We start from the raw sequence: 7,363 nt of genomic DNA on the forward strand, positions 1-7,363 counted from the left end.
TGAAATCTTGATTTGGGACAAAGACCTTTTTGCTGTTAAAAAAAATAAAATGATTCAGTGAGAAATTTAAACCAGCATTTTGTTGAACATGTTAAGTGGGTTTTGCCTTTCCTATCTGTTTTATAAACTCTCTTAAACCGACTGAAGTGTTCTGTGACTTAAGTAGGTTTAAGTCTACATGGTCAGCTCTGTTATTTACATTTTCCTTCTCTCAAACATCATCTCTAAATGCAGAGTACTAGATTTGAATGTTGGGTGAACTATGCTAGTATTACTCACATTGCAAAGGGCAGAAAGACAAGAATGTAGCAAGAAAAACAATTTACTATAGGCTGTAAAAAATATGCATGTTCAGCTAGGCTACGCTGTAGCTTATTAAAGGGAAAAATACTGTATTTTCTTACATCAGATTGAGATGTGTACCCAGAAAAATGTCCAAAAGACCTCCAAAACCCCTCCTCAATTCCACTGCTGAATTCATACTGATTGACAAGCTCGGACCTTTTATGAACACTTGAAATCACATACTCTTTATTAAAGAATAAACGAGATTTGTTAAATGTAAGAACTCAGAATCTACTTACATTCAAGCATATCTGGCATTTTAAGTGATAGAAAACTCCAGAAGATAGAGGAGAAAGTGAAGCTTGGAGCTATTATTTCAAAGGAGTCATAGGAATGACCCAGGCATGTGGGCTACATACTCTGATAAAGATTCCTGGCAACGTCATTGAAAAGTTACAATGGGACAAAGGCAGTAAAGCTATAAATGATGGCATTTTAATGAATTCCTGCCAGCATCATTTTATGGGAAATGTATCTCTTCAGACAAACATGGTATTTTTACGATCCCACAAATATAATTGATAATAGCAATTGCATTGGCATGGCAAACAGATTCCCATCTAGCTTTTGACTGAGTTCCACACAATATTCCAATCAAATGATGAGAAAGGGATTTGCAAATTAGTCAGCTGGATTGCACTGATAATGCGAGACTTGCCAGACTTCTGATTTTGTTCTTTAGGGTCCAGGAGCACAAATTTAGGAGCAAGGTAGAAGTTACCCTTTTGTTTCTTGAATGTGATAGATATTAAAGAAGGAAAGCAGAAATAGTTTCTTGGCAATCCCGTTAGCACCTGCAGAGCCCTACTTAGATCTGTCCTACTCTTGGCCTGTGTGAAGACTATGTTTGAAAAGTCTCTTATTTCAGGGAAGTCATTAAGTGTTCACAGCCATCATTTTCATGAGCGCTCTTACCTGAGGAGAGAACTACTGGCAGAAGGACTGCGCTCACAGCAAATGAGGAACGAGGCACACAGGCAGCATCTTCATTCTGCGTGGGTCCCACTGATAGAGAAGCACCACCAGCAGCGCGTGGGCAACAGATCTGCTCCTGGTGTATACACCACTGCTTCTACTGAACTCCTGAGGCTGTTTTTACTGTGGTCTTCAGAGCATCAATTCTTTCCCAGCATAGCCTCAAGTTTCTAGGGAGCAGTAATTACCATACACAGAGCAACACAACAGCAGCTTTTTACTCGTCTCAAGTTACCTCTCTGGACACAAGAAGCTGCTTAGTGGCTGCTAGAGGTCTTCCCTCTCACACAGGTGGAGGAAAAAAAAAATTAATCTCTGTGAATTTCATCTCTCTCCTCATTTTAATTATGGCTTATGTTACTTTTGTTATTTATGACAATATCATTGAAGAAATACAACAATTAGTGGGGTTTTTCCCGGATTAAAAACCATATAGCAATCCATATCTAGACCAGAATACCAGTCTGTCCACTCACTTGAAGACTGCAGTAGAAAACTATTTTCTTATCATATTCAAAATACATGCTAATGGACAGTCCCAGTACAGTCTTCCCTGCTAACATGTCTGTCAAGGGGTGAAGCCTACCTGAAAGCCAAAGACTGCCCAGCCAAATGAGACCTTGACTACATCTGCTCAGCTCTGACTAATCTGGCACCAACTGAAAAACAAAGAAGCAAAATAAGAATTTTATTAGGCAACTGTTGCTAAATTCACATTTGGTAACACATGTGGGGTGGGTGACCAGAGGGCAAAAGGAACCTCCTGCCCACCAGTAACTGGCCTTAGATATGGAAAAAGTCAGAGAGAATGGCCTGGGACTGTAAAGGAATAACTGGTTAAGAGGGTAACCCCTCAGGGTTGGAGAGAGCTCCAGGTACAGATATCCAATACCATCAAGAAAGCTGAATCAAAGGAAGAATTGCTGGACATGTCGACTGGTTGGAGCAGGAGCCCTCTTCTCCTGCGTCCATGTGGTGAAGGTCTGGGGCTTTGATTTGCGTGTGTAGAGTGTGCATCACAGAACAGAAATTTCTATCCACTCACCATTCCCAACCCGCTAAGTAAGTTTTAGATTGTATGTTGCTGAGTGGTGCGGTTTTCTTACTTCATCCATCCCATCTGACTGCCCTGCGACACTTGTCTTAATCCATGTGCAAGCTATGCTCCATTAAATGGTCTCCTACAACAGCTAACTCGTTACCCACCGTAAGGATGTTATTTGTAACATTAGCGCCAGTCTTCAAGGAGCTGTGCTGCGATGGGCAAATCATTTAACAAAGACCGCTAAACCACTACTAGAGCATTGCGACAACTCACCCGAGCCAGCACCGAACAAACGACCTAGTGTCCTAAGTCGCTACTCTGATGGCAAACTGTCTGAAACGGGCAATTGAGCTTTTTGATGTTTTATTTCTCCTTTTATTAGATTTTATCACTACAGATTGTTTGAATACAGGCTATTATTTTTGAACAGTTTTTTTGCTCCTTGAACACCCGCAGGCCACAGTTCTTTACATTTGGTTGCTGGCTATTTTAAATATGAAGACCAGATCTTCAGCAAATGTCTACTGTTTGTTAAACGTAGATATGGGGTTTTTTTATATGCACAGACATAACATCTTCCCAAGATTTCCAGAAGGCATCACCAATTATTTACTCAAAAGTAAACATTATTTCCTATAAAGATAATACACTTATTTCATGGTTTAGACTCAATTTCTATAGCTGTTTCAGTCATTCACTCTGACCGCGTTGTTTCTTTCAGACAATACATCTATGGGCCACATATTAATTCAAGTTTCTCTTTTCATAGAGAATTTCAGGCAAATCACAAATCAAAGCTCCTTGAAAAAGTCTCTCCATAGTTTTCTCTACCACAATTTGTTTCTCATTCGTTTGAGAAATAATGATGCTACTGGATTTTTGTGAAGTTTGTCCTCATCTTACTGTGTAAGAGAACTTAAAAGAGCAAGACGTACAACGATAATGGGCCAGATCCTCAGTATGTGGTTCTAACAATGCACCTATGGTGAAACAGGGTTAGGAATTCCCAAATTGTGCTCAAATCATTCTCCATCTTACTCAGGTGTTCTGAATACGACACAGAAAATGATGCCATAAGTCCACGTAGTTTTAGGTTTACAGTGCACTTGACCAACTGCACCATGACCCAGTTTTCCTCAAGAAGGAAATACACTGCAGACATAACCTCTAGCTCTGCTTGAAAATGACAATTATATTGATTCTTAGTTTCAAATAAATTGATTCTTAGTTTCATTTGGTTTTTATTTGTATTTCAGAAACTGTCAAGTGTTTATTAACAATAACTTCTGTATGTGTGTTTTTTAAAGGAGGTAAATAGGGTCTCAAAAATTCAATGTCTGCACATACATTGCAGAAAAAAAAAGCCAGTTTAGAGAACAATGTAGGCATGTGTTTTTAAACTACTGTTCGTGCAGTCTGGTCAGGACTGTGTGACACAGTATACAGTGTTTTGTCATCCAAGGAATGTCTTTGATCAAGAGTTTATGCAAGAAGGAAAAAAAAGCCATGAAACCCTAATCCGTTCCCACAGTCCAGTAAACGTGAGCTGGACAAACAGTGGACAATAGCAGAAAAGCTCACTGCTGGAACAATAGCTGCACCTAAAAAAATTAAAGGGTTGCTGACTCACAGTTCCTACTATCAAGAAAGATTCCATGCGGTGTTCGTTATTCCCCAGAATCCTGAAGATGCTGAAGGTTAAAAATTGTGACTACTATTACATTGAGATAAAGCAGCACAATATGCTGCTAAACAATCAAAAGTGAAAGACAGTGACAAATACTGATGCTGATTCTGTCTAGTGCAGGGTTGGGATGCAGAGACTGAATAACAATCTTCTCTGCCTAAACATTTTGCTAAAATAAACTGTAATTTTATTATAAACAAACATCAGTTAAATTCCTTCAGTCAGTATGCCACTATTTCAGATGCCATCAGTACAAATTCTACACAGCTACAATCAAGTTTTCTAATTTTTCAAGGCAAAAAGCCATATGCTATTTCTTATACCTATTCAGAAATCTTTTGTAGGCCATTTTGCCATGCCAAAAACAGATATACAGAATGCCAATTACATATGTATATGAAATAGGATAGAACCACTTGGTAGAGCTATACTTATGTTCAGAAGTTGCAAAGTACTTACAGAATCTTAGGATGAAAAATGCTGAGTGTAATTATTACACTTTGGGAATAAACACTCCTGTAGGAATATTCAGTGTGATGTCAAAGAGATAGTCAAGTTAGCTGCAAATGAACTAACTGTATAAGCAGCGTTAAAACAGAGCTTATTTGGATATTTACCAGCATTGTTCATCAGCTAGACCAGTGCTTTGTTCTAACAGGGATACTCTTTCTGCTGCATTAAGCTGGCTTTAATTTTAGCCCAGATATCGCCCCATTGCACTGTGTAGTCTAGACAATCCCAAAGAATTCAAGAGCTCCAAGTTCTCTTCTTGTCTCTGCTATGGAAACCAATATTTTCAAGTTTGAGTGCATGAAGTTATACACTTAGAAGACTGCTTTCAAAATAGTGCACAAAGCTTTTTTTAGTATTATTATTTTTAATGCCAAGAGAGGCTGAGCTGGTTCTGCAATTTCAAATGCTGGGACACACTGAAGTGCTTCAGTACCAGACTGCTCTAGCTGGCCTTTATACATCAATCCTACACACCAAACTTGCAACTGGAAACTTGCCACAGAACTCATTTCACACATCCCAAATCTCCATTTTCCCTGGCAATATATACATTTCTGCAGTAATGTGTACTGTCATATTTTTATTGATTAAAAAAAACCAACGCTAGCAGACTGTAAGATGAGAATCTTCATGGTTACTTGCAAAACTGTGAAAGCTGAAGTTTTAGGCTGTAATTAGACCAGAACCTATCGCCACAAGAAGTTGCAGAGGGCAGTATTCAAAATGCACTAACGTTCATACTGAGTGGCACCAAGAATATGAAGAATTATAGCATTAGTAGAAATATTAAACCTTTTGTTTCAAACCAAAGCCTTTCTCTTTAGGAAGATCAGAATGAGATGCAGTATCAGACACACACATTGCTCTATCTGCCTGATCCAGCTTTGTTACAACCTTCTGTGGAATGCCCTGAACAACCTCCCATCAGAAATATTCTAATCCAGAGGGACTTCACATCATTCTAATATTCCAGCAGATTTCAAACTATATCCTTAAGATCATCAGGCACACCAACACGAGCATTTTGTCAAAAATATTTAGCGCTTCATTGCAGAAATTGCTTAAGAAAGCAACGACCCTGACAAGGAGTCTTATCCTCATCTTGCATACCCACACCTTTCTCTCCAGAAAATGACACTCATTAGTATCATCAGCATTCCCTTTCAAGCATGCAACCCCACCAAGTAATTACAGGACATTATAAAAAACCCCACAAATGTTCAAACAAGCCACCCAAGGAGAAGGCATCCACTTTTATTTCAGAATAAACTCAAAAGAACTAGAAAAGAATCTAAGATTATTAGATCAGATGTTGAAACAGAAGGCTATATCTAATAAAATATACAGCTTTGGCAGCTGGTGAATAAATAACTATTAGATCCAGGCCTGTAATTGCATGATTTTTATAAATAGAAGAGTCCATTTTTAATGCTCTTTTCTTGTAATATCGTATGTGGAGATCGGTATTAAAACTTTACATTCAAAAAAGACTCAAAAAGAGATGTAGATGCATACAGAACAAAAAGATGTCAACAGAACAGGACTTACGGATTAAAACCCTGGAAAATTCAGATTATTTGATCTCTTTCTGTGGGGTAAGTCATATATCTTAAAAGGGTATCGGTTTTTACTCTAAAGTACTGTGGAGTATTAGGGTGCAGGCAGACTTTTGACTGACGGATCTCCCTTTGTTCAAATAGAGGATGTTGTATTCATAATCAAGGTGTAAATAAGCATTCACAAATACATCATGGGGATCAAACTTTCTCTTGCATGTCTTCAAAAAACACAACCTATTTATAAACTTTGGAGCTGATCTACTGAAAAATTAGAACTCTTAATTTTATCTGAACATAATCTATTTAAACAAAAAGTGTTTAAATCAGTCATTTTTCTCCCTCTAACTGGTGTATATCCAGAAAGCTAGCAACACGAGTTTGCACAGGTTCTGTGCGCATACTAGAACACTGTTGCTTATACATTTCATACCTCAATAGCAACCAGATCAAAAAGTCACATACCCAAACAAGGCATGTCAAACTGGGAAGACAGACTTTCCTTACACATCCACACGTAAATTATCATAATGCAACAGAATTTGAATGAGCCAGACTACTCCTACAAGGCTGATTTTTAAGCAAATAATCCCGTATTTAGATTTTTTCCCGATTTATTCACCCATTTCTGTTGATTACAGATGTTCATTCAAAGCCAAAATTGATCTCCTTCACACTATCATTTACAAAAAAATGGAAATAAAGTATGCTGCTTAATGAAGATAGAACAGAAGTTTTATTAATTTTACTAGGAGGCTTTAACAAACTCCATCCTAATTTTTTTTTTGTAACTGTACTGATGTAGTACAATGACACAGATAACCTACAAAGTCAGATATCCATGTTGTAGTGATGGCTGATCTGGTAGTAGCAGCTGATGATCCCACAGCTATAAGACAGCATTGAATCAGCATGCAATTCTGCATGAATTCACTCTAGTCAGAGTTTACCTTTCTCTCCTGATGCCTCAAAACTATTTCTCCTACTCATCACGTATCGTCAAAAGAAAAATTACAAGTCTTCTGGACTGCAATGACTTCAGTATACTAGCAGTAATTAGCTTTGTATCCACCTTTTAATAAAATTCTGTATTCTACAACTTCAGCTGAGATGATCATGAAGAAAGAAAACAAGCTAGAACGCAGCCCAGGCAAGTCAGAAATTTGGAAGTTAAATGTTTCAAACATTCCTCCCTAACTACTGAGCAATAACTAGAGATGGTGAATACAGCAATATATTTAA

This window comes from Balearica regulorum, chromosome 5 (genome assembly GCF_011004875.1).
Source record: "Balearica regulorum gibbericeps isolate bBalReg1 chromosome 5, bBalReg1.pri, whole genome shotgun sequence".
Classification (NCBI taxonomy): domain Eukaryota; kingdom Metazoa; phylum Chordata; class Aves; order Gruiformes; family Gruidae; genus Balearica; species Balearica regulorum.